A 20,610-nucleotide genomic window follows, 5' to 3' on the forward strand; every position below is an offset into this window, starting at 1 on the left:
CCTCGGAAGGAAGAACCAGAAAGGAACGAGAAGAATACAGTAAACCCTGGAAGAGCTTGGGAACAGAGACCTTGGGTGTGAGGACTCGAGGGGTAAGGTGACAGGCCCATGTGAGTGTGCCCTCGTCCCCCTGCCTCCAAGATGAGCTCAACAGCCAAGCTGCAGGAGGAGGAAGACAACATCTGAAACCAAGAAACAGTATCGCTGTGATGAAGATGAAAGCACAGTAATTCACACACAGCCTTCTGGACCTAAAATCCACGATTTTCAAACCCAAACTGCTGTAGCTGAACTAAATGAAAGGTCACAGTAGAGACTCGGAATGTGACATGGAAGACCAAATGTAAGAAATCTTGGTGCACAAGGCAAACATCAGGGAGGGAAATCATGGGTAAAAGACAGCCTCAGAGACAAAATCTAGGAAATCTACCTGTTACAGTAAGAGTCCCCATAAGTAAAAGGGGAAGATGGAGGAAAAGAAAACAGTAATAACAAAAGAAAAATGTCCCAGGAAGAGCAATCCCAGAGTTTAACTGGGGCTGTGTACTATACGACTGACTTAAGATCTCTTGAATACAAGGAACATCCTAGGGGAACACTATTCATAGTCCAGAATTTAAAATATTAAACTTCCTCAGCAAAACCTAAGAGTTGGGGGCAGGAGTGACAGCAGAGAGGTAAAACTTTCAAGAGGGAGAAGGGAGCAGTCAGTTGGAAAACAGATAGATGGTCCTGGCAGAAGAAGCAGCAGACACGTTGTTTTAAATAATAAAGAGGTAAGTGTCTGATAACGAAAAATAAAAAAGGAAGGTAGCCATTAAAAAAAACTTACTTCCAAATTAAGAGAAAAATATGGAACAGCAACTTGATCAAACCAGTAAAAATAATGGAAAAGAAACAGAAAAATTCAAGAGCATCAGTCACCAGTCTAAATGTGAAAGAAGCAAATTTTCTCCTTAAAAGAGGAGACAGGTTGGGGGCAGGGGCGGGGCAGAGGGAGAACCACAGAAAACCAAGGTATGTTACATGGAAGAAACATGCTTAAAACAAAGTAGCTAAAAAAAATGTTGAAAACAAAGGAACAGGCTAAGAGATACCAAGCTAGTGCAAACAGAAAAGAACAGGGAGAGACATTGTTAATACCAACCCTGTTGGGATTTAAGGAAAGTGTGGTCATGATAAAAGAAACAATTTATAAAGATAAACCATTCATAAACCCGTATCTATGAATACTTACAGCAGATAAATACATAGAGCAAAGACTAGAAAAAATACTATGTGAACTTGACAAAAATACAATTCAAGTGGGAGGCTTTAATAGCTTCTCTGGGAATTGGACAGACTCCCTACACACAGTATGAGCAAGGGCAGAGGTCTGAGACCACCGACACATCTGAATTAACTGGTATAGAGAACCTTGAGTCAATAGACAAAGAAAGGCGACTAAAGAAAAACACTTTGTCATGTAACTGCTGTGAAGAAAATTTATGCAAAGTTATTTTTACAGTCCGTGTTCTCAGATCATGATCTGTTAAAACAAAGATAAAAAGGAACTCCTAGTTATTCAGAACATTCCTTGATAACCCTTGGATCAAGGGGGGATAAAAGCAAAGCCATAAGTTATCTAGAAAGCAATGGAAAGAAGATAAAAGCAAAATCAGTGGGGCACAGTAAAGTTTCATAGACTCAAATGAGAATTTGGGTTTTACATATTTTCACTATTAAAGAACACAGAAAATAACTCAATAGAAGGATAAATAAAACCAAAAGCTGGTTCTCTAAAACAAATTCCTCACCAGTTCCTTCGAGGAAAAACAAGAAGATATAATCACAGACATAGGAGACCACATGTGTAAAGATGGCCACAAACTAGAAAATCTGGACGAAATGGATGATTTCCTAGACACTGTAAATTAACAAAATTGAAGCAAGAACTGAAAACTTGACTATAACAAATCCCACTGAACAGGTGAACAAAGAGTTACCAATGAGGACTTCCCTGGCGGTCCGTCCAGTGGTTAAGACTCTGCGCTGCCAATGCAGGGGGCGCGGGTTCGAACCCTGGTCAGGGAACTAAGATCCCACATGCTGCATATCGTGGGCAAAAAAAAAAAAACAAAAAAATAATTGGAGGAAAAAAAGAAAGGGACCAGGACCAGACAGAACTAGACCTGAATTCCATCCAAAACTGAACAGATAACTCCAGCGTCACTTAAGCCACTACAGAAAAAGGGAAAGCACTCCAAGTTATTTTATGAAGACAGCACAACTCCAACGAGAAACCCAGACGGAGAAGAAAGAGCGAGCAAGCTGGCTGGCTGCAGGTCAATCTCACTTATGAATAGAAATGCAAAATTTCTCAATGAAATACTTGCTAGCAATTATATCCCGGAAATGTACCAAAAGCATCTATCAATACAAGCTGTTACAACAAATTAAAGGAGAAAACCATATGTGAATAGATGCTGAACACGCATGTGATAAAATCCAACAACCAACTCTAATAAAAACACTAAGTGAGGAAATGGCTTAAATATATTTCCGGAAACCAACGGCAAACGTTATCCTCTAAACAACAGATGCTAAATTATTTAAAGTACCATCACTAATTAGGAAAGGATGCCCATTACCACCACAGTTATCTTAAAACACTTATGAAAAACTCCAAACATATTCAAAAGTAAAACAAAAGCCACAAGGACCACCCCATCCTCCAGATTCAACAGTTATTAACTCAGATATCCCCTCAACCACTGTCCCGGATCCCTGATTATGAGTACTAGATATTTCTAAAAATAAGGACTGAAAAGCGACAAGCCATTATTATAAGGAAGATTAGCAATACTCCTTTAATATAACAAAATACCCAGGGTTCATATTTTTCTAATTGTCTCTTCTTTTTGTCGTTGTTCGTTTGAAGCAGGATCCAAATAAGACCCTGATGTTGCAGTCTAACCGTGATTATTTACTGCTACTCTGGCAGGTTTAGTGAAAATGATTTTTCTGATATGACTGAATACACACCCAAAACCCCACAAACACTTCGGTTAAAAAAGATTGCAGAATATGGTAATTTACTTAAGGTGGCTGCATACAAGACAGGTGTAACTCAAAAGTTCTATTTTGCATTAGCAATGAATACCAAGAAATGGAAATGCAGGGAAAATGCCATTTATAATAGAGCAAAATCAAAACAAATATAGGAACAAATTTAGAAAGAAAACAGGCCTAGCATGAACCAAATCATTTTTATTTCTTAAATTAGTAGATGAGTGTGGTCCAATCTCAGCTGGACTCCCTAATGATGAGTTTTTTTTTTCTTAAAGGACTGGATAAAATGACTTTCAAGTTCACCTGGAGAATGAATGCCTGAGGATAGAAAGGGAGAGCAGGCTCTCGCCTTACTAGCTACCACACGCCTTACTAGCTACCACACGCATCTGATTTCACACCAACCTGGTGGGGCAGAGGACTGTCATCAAAGTGGCTCTGGAGCTTCCACCCACCCGCTCCTCACTCAACTCTGGGCCCCTGCCTGTACTCCCAACCAACTTCACGTGAGCACCCTGACAGTACTGCACCTTAAGCCCACGCATGCGCAGGCCCTTATTCTGCTCAGCAGGTGAGAAGGGGACCATCGCTCTTATCGGTTTCCTCCTACTTAAAACCTATCTTGATGCACACATACGGGGAAGTGGAGAATACTATTGTAATATTATTGGAACAGGATGCTAATTCTCAAAAAAACACTTATTTCAACTTTGTTTTAATTTTACCAAGTTTCTCTTACCACAACCTATTTCTTTCATACTCAGGTTTTTTTTTTTTTTTCTGAAACATAATTTGGATCCACTACAGTTTTCCAACAGTTTAAGTTATTAACTGACTAATGTAAAATGAAAGTTGAAAGAGAAATGTTGAACTTCTGAAGCGCCTGGTTTTCAGTGAGAAAGCCTTGATCCAGCAACACAAAATGCAAAGCACTGTGATTAGTTTAAACCTTGGATGCAGATCAATCAGATCCCCCAAACCTCAGAAATTAGGTCAAATGAAAAATTTATGCACTCATTCTAGATACTAGAAACTATTTAAAACTTTTTTTCTCTTTGACCCACGGCTTCCCTCTTCCACAGAGCAATACTTCCACCCCAGTCCACACAGAAGAAATCAACTTTTCTAAAACAAAAGGGGACAAAGAACAGATGGCTAAAACTGGATTCTCGGCAACAGAAACTTGCTTTGCTACTGGCATTTATGTGTATCAGTGGACTACTCAAAACCACCATTCACCGACATGTCATCCTTGTATTTACATTCATTATCCCCATCCACAAACGACCCTGCAAAGTAGGACCCAAAGGTCCACAGTCCCTCATCCAGAACCCTTGGAACATCTGGCATTCAGAGCCTTTGGATCTGAGGTCCATGTACAGTATACCACACTCTTAACAGCATGAGGGCAGCACCCCACAATCAAATGAGTTTTCTCTAGTGACAAGTATGACGATGAGCACAAAATGAGATAAGTAAGACTATACAAGTGGCTTCACCCCAATTCTGCGGCCAAATGAGCTTTGGTGTCCCCTTCTCTCTGAAGAAAAAACAAAGCCAACTTTTCCTTTTCCAGCAGTTTCTGTCTTTCGAGTTGAGTATAAAAAGGACCTGAATCACATTTATTAAAGTCCACAGAGGGAGGCTGCCGCCCATCCCATCCCCATTTCCCTAGGTCACCCTGCTAGTTCAAGAGCAGTCAGAATGCAAATCTGATTTGACTGAAAAGCCCTTGTTCTTTACCCTGGGCTGCAGTGCTCGCTGAGAGACCAAGACGAAAAACGGGGGGGAAAAAAAAAATCAGGGTAACTTTATGGCCGAAGAGACCACTGCCATAATTCATTGCGAGTTAGGAGGCTGGGCGGTGCAAAGAAAGCCTAAGTGGGAGCTACCAAAACCAAAAATAACGAACCTTAAATTACAAACACCAGGAAAGCAGCCTGCACGACCCGTACACCATCATACATCTCTCCTTATGATGGCAAGGCTGCTTCGGCCATTAAGCTTGCCTTGAGGTATTATAATGATCTGAGTCGTTCAAGAGATACCTAAAACCTGTTTCGTGCTGATGACCGTCCTAGGCAACAAGTAAAGCTGGGCAGGTCCACACACCGCTGCCCCTCACAGGACAACCACCGCACGGAACAGCAGAGGCTGACAGCAGGCGGACACCTATTTCAGGGGGAAGAAGTCTAACCCGGCCGCAGTCCTGAATAACAGAGCAGAAACGAGGCAAGCAAACGGCGGAGGTAAGCGGGCTCCAGGCAAAAGGCAGGCTCTGAACCAAGGCCAAAGGTGAGGAAGACCACAGCAGTCGGAACTGTAAGTCAGCGCTGTTGGGTCACGCGTCCGCGTGTTGGGGACACAGACAAGGCAGCGAGGCACCGACGAAAACTGAGGCCGTAAGGGTAACAGGCGGTCCTGCGGGCCTTACTGAGCCACGGCGGCCACAGGTCGGCCCCATCTCGGGCCTTCAGGGGAACGGGCCCTCCGCCCGTCCCTCCGGATTCGGCCCTGCGCGGGGCCTCCCCTCCCCTCCCCTCCTCCTTCTCCTCCCGCTCTGTGTGCGGCCAGGCGGGGCCTGCTGAGTGGAGGGAGCGGCCAGCGCCCCGCGAGCTTCCTCTCGGCCGGGAGCCGGCGAAGCGGAAGCGCCCGGTAGCGCGACCCGCACCGTCCCTCCCGGACCACGACCGCCAGCGCACGCTCCACGTCCCCGGTCCATTATTGACCACGCCCCACGTAACTCCCACCTGGTGAGAAGGGCCACTCGGGTTCGCCCAGGACACACCCCGCCGCCTCCGCCAGCGCCAGGGCACGGGGGGACGGGGGCCGGGACCCGGTAGGGCCCAGAAGGGCGGGGGAGGGGCCGGGAGAGCGGGAAGAGCGCCGGGGGGATGGGGGAGATCTGGGGAGGGCCCAGGACGCCGGGCCGGCCGCCCCTCCCCCACACCGTGCGAGCGGCCCCGCCCGCGTCCCCCCCGGAGCGGACAGACCACCGCCCCGAGCCGACCACCGCCTCGAGCCGGCCACCGCCCCTCTGCGTCGGCCCACAGCTTGCGCCCCAAAGGCGGCCGAGACCCACAGCGAGATACTCACCGCGGACGCACCGAAGAACAAGCCAACCGACCGCGCCGCGGATCCGCCCGCAGACTCGCGCCCCGCCCCGCGTGTGGGCGGATTGCGTCAACGCGTCGATCCGCCCCCATTCGCCAGCTTCCGAGTGCGCAGGCGCAGGCTCGTCGGCGGTTTCCGCCTCTGCGCAGGCGCCGTGCCCCTCCCACGGCGGTTGGCCATATAGAGGCCGGGGGTGGGGGGGAGGTCAAGCGTAGCCTCTTCTCCTTTACCAAGATGGCGGCTCGTCCCTGTTTCGCCACAGTTCCTACCTTATGAGCTTCGTTTCCTTACGCTGATAAGAGTGGAACAGGTAATGTAATTCATTGCTTTGTGAATAACTAGAATGGGGGGAAGAGCGTTTCTTTAGATGGAGCTAAATGACCGGTGAGAAGAGAGAGGGACGGGGGCAGGGCAGGTGGCGGTAAGAGTTCGGAACGACCACGGGGAGGGGACCTTTCGCCTCTGGTCCTCTCTTCCAGGAAGATGGCGGCAGCACCGAGCAGGGAGCACCGGAGCGGTACCGGGGAGGGACGGCGAGCGGCCGGCGGGGCTGCTCTAGCCCCGAGCCGCCGTCGTCTCGGTGGTCCGGGCCTCGCCTCGATTGGCTGCCGTGGGTCACGTGGGCGTCGGCGACTGGTGCGCGGACCATAGAGTTGGGCGCCCGTCCCCGGGGACGTGGTCTTCGTGCGCCAGAGCCTGGAGCCCGCGCCCGACGGGAAGGGGGGAGGGCGGGCTGCCCCTCGCTTTCGCTAGGTGAGGCCTGGGGGCGCCTCCAAGTCCACTGCGGCGGCGCGGCTCGGGGGCGGGAGGGCGACGTGCCCGGCGGGGGCGTGACCGGCCCGGGGCGTCCTTCCCCCCCTCCCGCGGCCTGCAGGCCCAGCAGCTGGCCGATGCTTGCTGGGAGCCTGGGCGCAAACGCTCTCGTACAGGAAGCCTTTCTGGGTTACCCACGACTGACAGTAAACACGGCTCTGGAGTCTCTCCTGGGCGGCCGCGTAGCGCGGGGCGCCTGAAGCTCTTTGTGACCATAGGGCGTCGTGACAGGGTGTCTTTGGAAAGTGGCGAAGTGCTCAGGGCCAGGCGTCCTCTCCCCGCCGACTCAGGAGGTGGGGAAGTCGGCCTGTGCGTGGTGTCCGGGCACCACGTAAGACCAGAGGAAAACTGATCTCTGTGTTTTATTAAGCAACGCTGTGGTCACGTCCATATGGTCAACGCTATGGAAACGTCCGAAGGAGTGTAGATGAGTCTTAGAGGAATCTTCAGGAGCAGGATGGTTTACCCTTGAGCTGCGGGGTTTCTTTGTCCTCAGCTGCAGAGCTGCCGAAAACCCTCAGGCGTTGCGTTGCCTTCACCTGCGTTTGGGTGTCTGCCGCAGAACTAAGGACGGACAGGCACTCTCTTGGCAGGTAGCTTTCTTGAGGCCCTGTTAACACGGAGTGAGTCACAATTAGGATTTTGTCTGAGGTAACTGGTAGTGCTGTTCTACAAAATGATCTCAGTGTTCTTTTATGGGAGCGAACCCGGGCTAATGAGACATTGGCTGAAGCCTAGTGCTCAGGTTGATATTCGGTCACTTTGAACACTAAGCAACCCCAGCTACCCTTATGAAGTACGCTTAATATTAGGATGTTTGGAAGCAGTGTTAAAGGTTGAGAAGGTATTTGGTTCAGAGTGGCTCCCATCATTTGAACTCCCAGTTGTCTGGATCTGAGACATCAACCACCCACCTGTCATGAGAGCTTTAGGTTTGGAGAAAACTGAACATACCCCCTCAAGTCTTGAAGGACAAAATATGAAAGCCATTGAAAACAGTGAAGGTTAAACTTCCCTGTAACTACTATTAATTCTGCTGTGTGTCACGTCCCGATTGGGGCTTACCTCCTCTTCTCTAATCAGGCTGAGGTCACCTGAGTAAAGGAGCAGTGCGTGTAAGGAGAGCACTCCTAAGATGCCGTTGGCCCACATTCCTCGGCACTCGAGGACCCGCTGGAACCCGGTCACAGTGCCCCCTCCAGGGGGCCAGGCTGACTTCTCAGCGTCCTGATGGGAGAATTTCTTCTTGAATCATCAAGTATTTTTTTTCCTTTGGATTTGTTGTTTGGGGTTTCTGGCGGTCTGACTTTGACCTCATGGCTTTACTTCTTCCACAGTAGAAAATATTTCAAAAATATATATATTGGAAATGGCTGTGTGCCAGACATTGTTAAGGGTTCTGGGGATGCAGCAGAGGTAAAGAGGACACAGACTTTTTTTCTTTTCCTCAAGCAGTTTATGGTCTGGTAGGGGAGATTCACTTGTAAAGGAGAGATTACGGTGTTCTGAGTGCAGTAATGGACGTATGTACAAGGGGTGGAGGTAGGAGAGAGGGGGCAGTGATTACCTGTTGGAAAGTCTTCACAAAGAATGTGGTTCTGAAACTGGAGTTTAGAAGATGAATAAGAGTTTTTCCAGGAGGAGTTGGCAGGATGGGCTGTTCTAGACAAGAAGACTAGCTTATGCAAAGGGAACAAGTGACAGCTATCCACTTAGGGGGTGGCATATATGGGCAAGAGGTTGAGAATTTGGTACACTGCTGACATCTCAAATGGTGAAGGACTTAATGCCCTAAGACACTGACTTGGACAGCATTTCAAATGATTACACTGTCCACCAAGATGACTTGTGATCTTTAGTCACAAGTGGATCAGATAGACTCACCATTAATGCTTGGCAGCTGAAACTTATTTACCTAAAGGGCTTGAGCAGAGAACACTTTTTAAAGTACAGAGTGATACTTGTATTTGGTATGGCCCATTCAGCACACATGCATCTCACAGGGCTAGTGATCATAGGAAGGCATTTCCCTTTTCTATTAAGAAATAACCAAGCTCCTGGAAGAAACATAGCACACAGCTGAACTCTCAGTTGCTGACTTTTGGTGGCAAAAAGTCCAAGGAGCATGTTGTCAAACGTTTTGACCAAGTATAGAAAGACAGCCAAAGAACCTTAATGTGTCAGAATGCCTTTTCTCTTGAGTTATGAAGGCACCACAACATTGAACATTTGAAAGCCAAGAAAAGAACTAAACTTTCTTCAGTGTGTAACATTTAAAAACTTGATTACACAAGTTACTTTGTGGTAAAGCAGGGTTTTCATTTATTTTTTTCCTTTTTGTATTTCTAACATCAGAGACATTTTAGAGGTGATATTCCTAGTCGGCTGCTGTTTACCCGGTGAGGTAAGGTTCCTCAGCTATCATTTAAGACAAGCCGGACTTGTCTGGGTGTCTGTCATGTTAGTCGTCTTGTTGATGCTTGCTGTTAATTTGATAACAATGCATTGACCATGCATACTCTCCCTTAATACTGTTTATTGGCACTCATTTGGATTTTAACATTAAAATTTAATTTTACTTCAAATCAAGGTTATATCTTCATATACTTTTGAAAAGATCAAGTAAATCTGGAAAAGCTTGTGAGGAAGAAAAAGTGTCAGTTTCCTTCCTCCCATCATGCCTCCTCCCTTGCAGGACACCCACGTTGGTCTCCTAGCTGTTGGCTTTGGTCTTTGCCTCCATCTCTCGCATCCACACCTGACTCGCATCCACGCCTGACTCGCTCACTTCCTGCGCTTCCGTCCCCTGTCCCACACATTGTCTCTCCACTCTGACGTCTCTCACTTTCTTTCACCCCTCTGCCTTCGCCCTGCAGACAAATGCATGGCTGCCCAAAGCAGGTGCACCTTTAATTTGCTGTCAGGTATTTAGTGTTTATATTCTGGCTACTGGTACCATTCACAGTTGGGCCAAATGGTGTGATGGGATTACTTTTCCTTTCCTGGAGAAGTTTTTGTTTTTCCTGAAGTTCTTATTGGTGGTTTTTGTTGTTTTCTTAGTTTTATATGTATTTGCCGCTAAAGGTCAACCCCAAATTCACTAGTTGTCTAAACCTCCTTTCAAGCAATTCAGTTCTTTTTATCTGATCAAGTTCAGTAGGCGCAGACCTCCAACCTGCTGGAATCTCACTTCAGATCTCACTGCCCTCAGTTTCTTGGAACCCATGTCTTTCTCTTTCTTGATTTTCTTTTCTTTTCTTTTTTTTTTTTTACTCTCTCATTTTGATGGAGCTCTTCCTCAAGGAGTTGCCTGGGAGATAAAATTTTGAGAGCCTGGATGTCTGGAGTGCGTTATTCTGCCCATATACCTGTGTTTAGAGGTTGGACATCAGTTTGCCCCTCTGTCTTCCATCCCCCAGTGTTAGCCTTGAAGTGTTAGAGCTTTCTGATTCTTGAGCCTTTATATGTGACCGTGTTTTCTTTTTTGAAGCTTGAGGGATTTTCTGTGAAATTCAGAGCACCCGGTGCAGTGATGTCCCTTGGAGTCTGTTTTCATCTAGTGTGTTGCCTGCCCTTTGGGCCCCTTTATTTTGGAAACTTCTGTTCTTCAGTGCTGGGCGTTTTTCTTGATTTATTACCTTCATAGCTTTCCATTCACTTTCTTTCTCTTTCTAGAATTCAACTATTGGACCTTCTGGATTGACAGTCTGATTTTCTTAGGTTTCCCATTTCTTTCTGGAAGACATTCTCAACTTCATCTTTGAGCGCTTCTATTGAGTTTTTCTCTGTTTCTAGGAGATTTCTCTTATTCTTTCTGTTCCTATGTTATAACCTCCTGTTTTTGTTCCATGGATATAGACTCTCCTCTTATCTCTCTGAGGACATTGGTGAGTTTCAAAGTTTTCTTTTACCAAAAGTCACTGCTTGCTTCTGGCTGCTTTTTGTGTTGCGACTTTGGCTTTCGTATCCGCCTTTTCTGGGCTATCCGGTGATGTTTGCTTGCCTGCTTACATGTCAGAGGGACTGGGGCTTGCCAACTGTGACATTCGCTGTAGAGGCATCTGGCTGGGCCATTTCCTTACAGCACCCTGTCAGCTTCTTCAAGTCTCTTTGGGTTCTCCAAAGAAATACCTCCCAGCCTCTTGCCTGGGGGCCAAGTGAGGGGAGAAGGCCACAATCTTAGCAATAACTATGGAAGAAGTTACTTCCCCTGTCTTCAGAATGGTTTGCCATCACTCCACTGTAACTGGTGTCCCCAGTCCAAAGATTCTAGTTCCCTTTCCAAAGGGGAAAAAACCCACACCCTTTGGCTAAGAGGCACGAGAGGCAAAAAAAAAAAAAAAAGAACAGAACACAGAAAACTGTCCTTTTTGACAGTATTTTCTTACTACTTTTGCCTGGCTGCCCTTTAGCAATGTTATTTTTAGCTTACAACTTGCATTGCACTTAAATTCATTGTTCTTCTGTTATTTACTACACCTTTTATAGCCCAGCTGTGGCTTTTACATTGTCTTAAATGTGTGCTGAAGGCCCTGGTAGGAAAGTGGACGGAGGTTGTGAGAAGGCCGGTCTTCACAGTCAAGAAGCTCACAGGGCCGGTATGCAGAGCAAGATTTTTAGTTTTCACCGATGATCAAAGACTTGACATTAAAATCATATTTCCCCTACAGACTGGGGAAAATAAACGTGACCATTTTAGTTACCAAAGGTGAGGGGGACAGGTATACCCCAATGTCGTGTAGTGTAAATAGTTTAATTCATTGGGAGGGTAAATTTTGCCTGTGCAGTGCCTATCCACGCATCTCCCATAATCATGTAATTGTATTTCTAGGAATTTAACCTGTCGAGGTACAGGCTTGAGTGAGTAGATGGTACTCTTTTCTGCAGTGCTTGTAATCGGAAAAAAACAAAACAACATCAGCAGGGGGTTTATTTTATGGTTATTCCATGCAACGTGCAGTTGTTAACATAGGTAAACTTGTGTGTAAAACTTGGAAAGACAGCCATATGCATTTTTAAATGGAAAGTAAGTGTGGCATTACATGCATGTAATGTGATCTTAGTTTTTATTTAGACCATGTATTAATATATCCAAGAAAAAATATTAGGTAAAACAATAGTTTTGGAGATATTTCTTGAAGAAGAATCAAGAAGATTGCCAATTTTTACTTCTGTTGTTGTGTTTTACAATATTTTTATGCTAAAGGTCATTCTTTGGTCGACGGTATTATCGTATTCATACTATCAGTTAATAAAACTGGTATGAATGTAGTCCCCATGGCCCCTGCCCATTCCATCCCAGGCTCTGCCGTGGGTGCAGTATCCTCTCAGGAGGCTTATCTGTGCCCTGAGACCCCACAGCTGGAACAGCAGCCCTCATCTAGGTCAAGGAGAGGCAGGAAGTTGCTGATGCAGAAACCAGTAGTTAGGTAGCAAGTGCCGTTGAGCAATTAGGGTGGATTCTTTTCTGAAAGCGCTCTCAGGTTTGCCTTTTATTTGTGTGAATTGCTATTCTTAGACGTTCCTGGCTGTGGACTTTGTCAGACATGCAGCGGTGCTTGGGTCTTAGGCATTGGTTCTTTCTACCAGACAGGGCAGTGGGTGGAGATGTTTGTTCAGGTGGGGAAGGTAGTCCTCCACTGGAGCGGGAGTCAGGAGACCTGTATGTACTTCAGTTTAAACTTGTTCTTAATCAGCCTTGTGATTTTGGGTGTTTCTTTTTTTCTTTTTTTTTTTTTTTTGCCATATGCGGGCTTCTCACTGTTGTGGCCTCTCCCGTTGCGGAGCACAGGCTCCGGACGCGCAGGCTCAGTGGCCATGGCTCACGGGCCCAGTCGCTCCACGGCACGTGGGATCTTCCCCGACCGGGGCACGAATCTGTGTCCCCTGCATCGGCAGGCGGACTCTCAACCACTGCGCCACCAGGGAAGCCCTTGAGTGTTTCTTGATCTGTAGGACTTCAGCTTCTTCCTCTCAAAGATAGGAAAGGAGTCTCTGAGGTGATTTGTTTCCTTTCTTCCTTCCTTTCCTTCATTCATTTCCTCCCTCCCTTTACCCCTCCCCTCCCAGCATTCCCCCCCGCCCCCGCCCTTGTTCAATTCAGTTTATCAGAAACTTAGTTTTTCAACTTGGAAGGGTGACACCTGGAGCTAATAGTCACTCATACAGCATCCCGTTTTGTGATCTGTTTCAAGGATGCACGAGTGATACAAAAAGCCTTGCCTATTAAAGCTTTTTTTGTTGCTTCCTACATACCAGGCATCATGAGCTTTACTTCCAGCAATGGTTCAACCAGGTGATCTTACACCCCCACCCCCACCCCAGAATATCTGGAAACATTTTTGGTTGTCATGAGTTGGGAGTGCTGCTGGCATCTCATGGTTAGAGGCCAGAGGTGCTCACCATTCTGCAGTACCCAGGACAGCCCCCACAAGGAAGAATTGTGTGGTCATAAGGAAGAACTGCCTGGTCACAAGGTCAGCAGCAGTGAGGTTGAGAAGTCCTGCTTTACCGGCTCTGTCATTGGAGGGCTCTAGGATGTAGCAGTCACAGGCCCCATTTTTCAGTCAAGGAGAGTGGAGCCTGGTAGGGTGAGGCCACTGGCAATTGCGGCTGAGTTACGGCTGTACTGCCTGCACTGCCAGAGTTCTCGTGGCTGTCACGGATACCGAGGAGGGCCATGGTCACAGAAAGTTCTCCCCAGGCTTACTCTGCCAGGCCTGGGCTAAGCGCTGCATGTAAACTCTCATAATCCTCACAGTGACCCGATACTAACGTCAGCTCCCTTTTGCAGGACAGGAGACAGAGGCACAGAGAAGTCAGGATTTTCTTTTTTCCTTGCCTTGGTCCTCATTTTCAGTTCACACATTTAAACATTCAGCCTTGACAATTTACCTAGTGTTTCCTCTCAGCATCTCTAGAGTTTCTCTAAAATTTGGGATCCAGAGGTGATGTAATGTCCAGGAGCGGGGCCACCCAGGCCTTTGTAGCAAGGTAGATATTCTACCCTGAAGGAAACACACTAAAATTGGTCTGTGTCCCTTAGAATTTTGAATATCATTGATTCCTCATCAGGCATTTATTTTTCACCAAGTACATATCTGTCAGTAGGTTTCCCGGAAGGAAGTGAACAAATCAGAGTTCCAGACCTAAAGCCATTGAGCACTCAGGGCCCATCTCTGCAGTAACCTGTAAACGGCTGCTGTCGGTCAGTCTTCAGCCACCGTCAGGGGGTCAGCTTTCACTCTTGCTGGACTGGTGTTTCCATCTTCCTATCGCAGCAACCCAGTTCCACCGCCTCTGGCTGCCTCCGTGACGTCATCATATGACTACACAGGTCTGGTGGGGTAAGTCCCTGCTTAGCTTTACCTGCCCCACCCTTCATCTGGGTTACAGGATAAGCCACTGGTAGACTTGTTCTTGTTTTGGACCCCCTGGCGCAGCAGGGTGTCCTGGCTATGGCAGGTGCCCTGTGTGTTTGGAGGGGATGAACAGACAGGACAGTGTTGATTCTGGACTCTTGTCTTTCCTGCCTCTTGGTGAATTACCATGGGCTGCTGCAAGCCAGAGCAGCTTTCTAGGCTCTGAGGGGTGTGCTGGACACAGAAATAAGGCAGTCTGCAGGCCACATCTCAACCTGTTGCTCTTGTGTTCTTCAACCACCGTTGACTCTGGCCTTCACAGATGGTTTTGTAGTTCAGCTTTCTCCAGAGGCTTGGATGTGCTTGGCCGGCACGTTGCTGAGATCCGGAAGCATGCTGAGCACGGGACTTCTTTGTGGCAGTACAGCTTGGTACCGTGGGGCTCACCGATGCTTGGGAAGCCAAGTGTCCTCCTGCCTGTTTTCTATGCTGTCTCACCTTTATCGGCATGATTCCTTTCTCTAAGCTTCTAGCATCTTGTTTTGGGGCGTGGGTTGAGCTGGCCTCGCTCTGCTGGCTGAGGGAGAACTCTGCGTAGCAGTCCCAGCTCTGTCCACGGGCAGGATACACTGTCTTCCCAGCTGTAAGGTCATTAACGGCACTTAAGCTTCTAGACACAGTGCAGGCTGGACCAGTGCTACTGCTGTTGGTTTCTTTCTGGAGGAAGGAAATACCTTTGGCCAGAGGCAGTTCAGTGTGCAGCGTTATCTCTGTTGCATAACCTGTTGTGCCCTTCCAGGGAAGTTCTGTGCACCACCCGTTAGGCCTGTGCATCGCTTGGCCTGGGCGACTGGAGTTAAGTGAAAGGGGACTGGGAGGGCGGGCGCTGTGAGTCAGGAATCTCTTGGACTAACGAGGGTCAGGCGCCAGGGGGCGTAGTGCCGAGCTCCCTGCCCCTCGTCATCTTACAGACCTCTGGGTGGATGGTTCCTGGGGGAGGGAAAGCAGTCTTCATGCTGGTGCCTTGGTAGCAACGGCCTGCATGGCAACTGCTCTGGCCTCTTAGGAGGTTTCCATCAGGAGGCTCTGGAGAGAGCTGCGCTCCTGAGGAGGTTACCACAGCGGACAGCCTTGGGGGAAATGGAAGCTGGCGAACACGCCCTGACCGCCCTGACCGCCGGGCCCCTCAGGACCAGCAGAGGCCAGAGGGAAAGAGAAAGCCGTGCAACTGTAGAGTTAGAAGAAATAATTTTTGAAAGGATGTCGTGTATTTGGCATGTTTTGCTGTTTTTGAAATTCTGGTTGAGGTGAATGACTTGTTGAGAAGTGGCTCTGCCTCTCAGGGCTCCCTTCTCAGTATACAGGGTGTGGTTTCTGATTCCTTGATATACAGAGTTGAAAGTTTTCGTCCTTGTTTTAACTTTTTCTTTAGAAATTAAAAAAGAGTAATAAAAGAGGAAAGGATGGCTCTGTGTGATCATTCCTGTCTTTCTGATGTACCATTCTGACAGTTATGAACCGTGTTAACTCTAACTTGGTGGTGTCCTGTAACTTATAAATAGAAGGCTTTGAGGTGTCTGGGTGGGACTTTAAATTCACTTCTCCCTCACTTGAGATGGTGCACTGACTCCTGGACGTAGGGTGTTAGGTGATGACAGGTCAGGTGCGAACAAACTCAAGGATGCTGCGTTACCCTAATCGGCTTTATTTCGTATGTTACTGTTCATTTCACTTTTATGTGACATGCTTTCTAATTTTATTAATACTCAGCTCATTTATAAATACCTTTCAGATGGAATTACTGAATTATATTGACTGTTTTGACTTTTTCTCATAAGTGTAAGATTAGTTAGGTGTTCTTATAGCACTGGCTTAAATCTGTGTGTGTGAGATCAATTTGAAGAATACAGTTTTTTTCTGTAGAAACAAGGCTTCCGTTTTGATACATTTGCTTTTGCTTGGAGCTGACTCTCCTGCCCCTGAGACCAAAGTGCTGTATTGCCTTTGTCGCCAGAGCAGTGAGCTCAGCAGTGCTGTCAGGCGGCCTGTGCCCAGGGCCCCTTGGCTCCTAAGCTCAGCCTGGCGGCCTCTGGGGCGTCCAGACCAGGTGACCCATCAGGCTTGCTGCCGTTTGGAGCTATCCCTTAATTTCACAGGTGCTGGAGATGATCACTGTGCGCCCTTGAGATTGGGTTAAGTGTAGCTCTTTTCTGAAAGACTGGGCAGGGAGGAAACGATGGTGTTACTGGGAAAGGCAACACTCTCTTTTTGATCTTTGAAAACACGGGTTGGCTTTCCTTTGACCCGTGAGACATGCCTTTGCTCTTGGAGCAGCGTTGCGTGACATCCTCATCTTCTCGTCCTTGGTTGCTTGGGGCTTCAGGTATGCCTACCTGCCAGAGATGCCGCTGAGTTGGAGAGAGTGTGTGTAAACCTCCAGCCCGTGATTTCTTCTGGATGGTTCCACACTGTGTGGGTAGTGTTAGGACCAAAGCTTCAAGGAAGAAATGGCGCGTGAAGGATTCAGTGGTGATCTGTGGGAATTTCCATAAAATCTCACAGGATTGCATAGTAATTAGGTTTTTGGTGTCAGTTGGTATATGGCTTTATTGAAGGTGTATGATTTTGGTTTTAGGCTATTTAGAACTTACTGGATAGGCATTAGAAGGCTTCTCATAGGACTGTTTTAATTCACAAAGGTAGCTTTGCTTGTCTTGTTATCTCCTCACCCCAGTCTTGAAGTGGTAGGGGTATGTGAGGGTTTTTCTCTCTTTTAAGCCGTTGTGCTTTTTTTGGTTTTTTTTGCGGTACGCAGGCCTCCCACCGCTGTGGCCTCTCCCGCCGCGGAGCAACAGGCTCCGGACGCGCAGGCCCAGCGGCCATGGCCCACGGGTGCAGCCGCCCCGCGGCATGTGGGATCCTCCTGGACCGGGGCACGAACCCATGTCCCCTGCATCGGCAGGCGGACTCTCAACCACTGCGCCACCAGGGAAGCCCTAAGCCGTTGTTGATTGAGTGGTCAGTCTCTTTGCCCAGCCTAAATATCGCTCCCCTCTCTTTGGGCCACGGTCCCTTACGTGGCATGGCTGGCTCCAGCTGCTGGTGTCTCTGAGTTTTGCTTCTTGCCCAGAGAACAGTCTGTGATTGGTGGCTAGCTCAGATGGGCACGTCCCTTGTGCTCCTTCTGCTTGTGGTGTCTGAAAAGCTCTCGGAGCACCTCTGCTCTCCCGCAGGCCTCCTTCCTCCTCTGCAGGAGCCGGCGGGGAGTCCCGCTGTGGACCCTGACGTCATTTGGGGTGTGCTGCTCAGCATGTTGACGTGGTGCTGTCAGCAGCTTTCTTGACACTGTCTGATGGTTTAAAATTCTGCTTTTGGACTTCCCTGATGGTCCAGTGGTTAAGACTCCATGCTTCCACTGCAGGGGGCACGGGTTTGATCCTTGGTTGGGGAAGTTCCACATGCCTGCGGTGGTGCGGCAGATAGATAGATAAGTAAACAGATAAATAGGTAAGTAAATAGATAAGTAAGTTAATAGATAAATAGACATTAATAGACAGTTAAATAGGTAGTTAAATAGATAAATCACAAATAAGAAAATTTTAAAAAATTTAAAAAAATAAAATAAGAATCTGCTTTCATGAACTTTGAAAAAATGATGTGTAACAGGCTTTAGTGTCATCACAATATTATAAAATTTAGGTAAAACTTTGTTATGCTCCATAAAATGTGAGTGAGAAGTGCCCTGATGTGAATAGGTGAACTCATAGTCAGATATACATTATTAAACTTGGGTTTGACTTGGAGTTGGATGGTCACTGTCATTTGCCACCCCCTCCTACCTCAATGTGTTTATTTCCAAGTTAAGGCATTTATTTTTTCTAATTACAAAACTAGTACTCTCCTCTATTTTAAAAAAAATGTTTTTTAACTCTCATACTTTAAGAGCAGTTTCAAGTATGGTACAAAACACTTTTTTCTGAACCACCTGCAAGTAACTTGGGGACATGAAACCTCATCACCCTTGGCTATTTCAGTGTGTTTCCTGCAAACAAGATGCTTAGTACAACCGCTCACACACATGAATACTTTGCTACCTTCAGACCAGTTCACGCCTCACCAGAAAGACCCAGTTCACAGCCCTGTGTTGACACTCCTTGTCAGGTCTCTAGTCTCTCCTACACTGGAGCATTTGCCCCATCTTACCTTGACTCTCCTCACCTTGACACTTGTTGACCACAAGCAGTTAGTTTGCAGAGTGTCCCTCAGAGTGGGTTTGTCTGTTTCCTTTTGATTCAATTCAGGTTTTGCATCTTCGGCTGGAATAGCACAGAAGGAGTGCTGGGTTCTTCTCTTGGCATTGTATCAGATGGTGCGCGATTTCGATTTGTCCTGTTACCAGTGGTGCCCGCTTGGCTCACTTGATAAAGGTGTCTGCCAGGCTTCTCCACTGAAGTCTTTGTGATTAATAAGTATACTGTGGGGGGAGGTGCTTTTGAAACTAAGTATCTGTTCCTATCAGACTTTCGATTTGCTCATTTATATCAGTGCAGGCTAAGAGCTTCCCATTTTATTCAGTTGGCTGTCATCTTTTATTATCGTTATTTATTTTGATGTTCGTATTTTCCCATGTTTGGCCAGTGGGAGCCCCTTAAAGCCAGCTGCTGTGTCCTGGCTTGGATAAGTCCCCATTATTCATTTAATACTTCTTGCTTTCTGGTACAGCAAGGTACTCTGGGCTCTTCATATACAATGCTTTCCTGCCCCAGACCTGAAATCAGCCTTTTCTTTGAGGAGGCCCGGTTCCATTTTACGACCGTTGGTACTCAGAGAAGCAGAATGTGGGCACCAGTTGGGCTGTTGTTGGGGTGTTAATGCACTCAGGCCCTCTTAGTGGACAGAGATGGAGTGTGTGTGTGTGGGTGTGTGTGCACATACATGTACACATGCACACACACAGATATACAGATGCCTGTGTATTTACAACACGTTTCTTTTTACATCTCTGTATGTTGAAAGGCACGAGTTTATTTCAGAACCTCGGTTTCTATCTAATACCACAGGGTTCATTCCAGTCTTTCCCTTTCTGAATTGGTAGCTCCCTTTTCCAACAGTGACAATCCTAGGTGCCAGTGTCCCTTATATATTTACTTATTTGATTAGTCACTGTGTGTGTTCCCAGTCTCCTGTTGCTGCCCCCTCTTCTGCACAGGTGCCCTCTGCTCTCTTCATCTCACTCAGCCTCTGATACCCTAGGTATGTGGACACCCCGTTTTGTGGAACTCATACCCCAGTTTCTAGAAATAAAGTTCTGTGCACTGTCTTTTTGCCCTTTCGAGGCTGTTCCCTGAGCCATCGCTTCATTGTTGGTGATGCCTGCTGTATGGTATCGATGCGTCACTGTGTAGTTAGTTACCACTATCTCACTGGTGCACAGTTGTGTTTTTCCAGTTCTTTGCATGTCACTATGCTTCTATGAGCCTTCTTATACCTATTATGCCTATGCCTTCTGTGTTCTTGTGCAGGTACTTCTGGAGAGTAGGTTCTTTGGAGTGTTATCACTGAATTGGATTATGGATATGTCGATTATTTGTGGGTTTTTAAAAAATTAGTTAATTTTATTTATTTTTGGCTGTGTTGGGTCTTCGTTGCTGTGCGCCGGCTTTCTCTAGTTGCAGCGAGCAGGGGCTACTCTTCGTTGCGGTGTGCAGGCTTCTCATTGCAGTGGCTTCTCTTGTTGCAGAGCACAGGCTCTAGGTGGGCGGGCTTCAGTGGTTGTGGCTCGTGGGCTCAGTAGTTGTGGCTCATGGGCTGTAGAGCACAGGCTCAGTAGTTGTGGCACACGGGCTTAGTTGCTCCACGGCATGTGGGATCTTCCCGAACCAGGGCTCAAACCTGTGTCCCTTGCGTTGGCAGGCAAATTCTTAACCACTGCACCACCAGGGAAGCCCGATTATTTGTGTTCTTAAATTGCATTCTAATGTTACCCATTCTCAATGATAGAGAAGCCAATTTTCCTCACCATTTCAAAATCTGCATCACTTCTGTTCATCTTTGTAGATCTCATAGTATAAGGGCAGAATGAAGATGAACACACCTGTTCATGGGTTTATGTGCCGTATGTCTTAGTTTTCCATGAACTGTGTGTTGATAGGTCCTAGTCTATTCAGATGTTTCCCAACCAGAGAAAAACTCTGTTTGTGTCCTAACTTCTATATGGTAGCCTTTACTGTACAAAATTCTTAAGCTCTAATAGGGTCAAATGAGTCAGTAT

At 47.0% G+C, this 20,610-nt stretch overlaps 2 protein-coding genes across 5 annotated transcripts in view; one reads left to right on the forward strand and one right to left on the reverse strand.

Moving 5' to 3' along the window:
- Positions 1 to 6,233, reverse strand: part of SEPTIN2 (septin 2) — a 34,071-nt gene extending 27,838 nt beyond the window's left edge. Inside the window, exon 1 of one of the 2 annotated variants that reach the window (XM_027116370.1) lies at positions 6,148 to 6,233. The gene's annotated coding sequence lies outside the window, so the exon portion shown is untranslated. The remainder of the gene's footprint in view (positions 1 to 6,147) is intronic. The other variant, XM_027116376.1, reaches the window with a different exon arrangement.
- Positions 6,234 to 6,264: 31 nt separating this feature from the next.
- HDLBP (high density lipoprotein binding protein) overlaps positions 6,265 to 20,610 on the forward strand; it is a 69,158-nt gene continuing 54,812 nt past the window's right edge. Inside the window, exon 1 of one of the 3 annotated variants that reach the window (XM_027116335.1) lies at positions 6,265 to 6,475. The gene's annotated coding sequence lies outside the window, so the exon portion shown is untranslated. The remainder of the gene's footprint in view (positions 6,476 to 20,610) is intronic. The other 2 variants (XM_027116361.1, XM_027116345.1) reach the window with 2 other exon arrangements.

This window comes from Aethalodelphis obliquidens, unplaced genomic scaffold, assembly GCF_003676395.1.
Source record: "Aethalodelphis obliquidens isolate GAN/ISIS:26980383/991018 unplaced genomic scaffold, ASM367639v1 scaffold2, whole genome shotgun sequence".
Taxonomy (NCBI): Eukaryota; Metazoa; Chordata; class Mammalia; order Artiodactyla; family Delphinidae; genus Aethalodelphis; species Aethalodelphis obliquidens.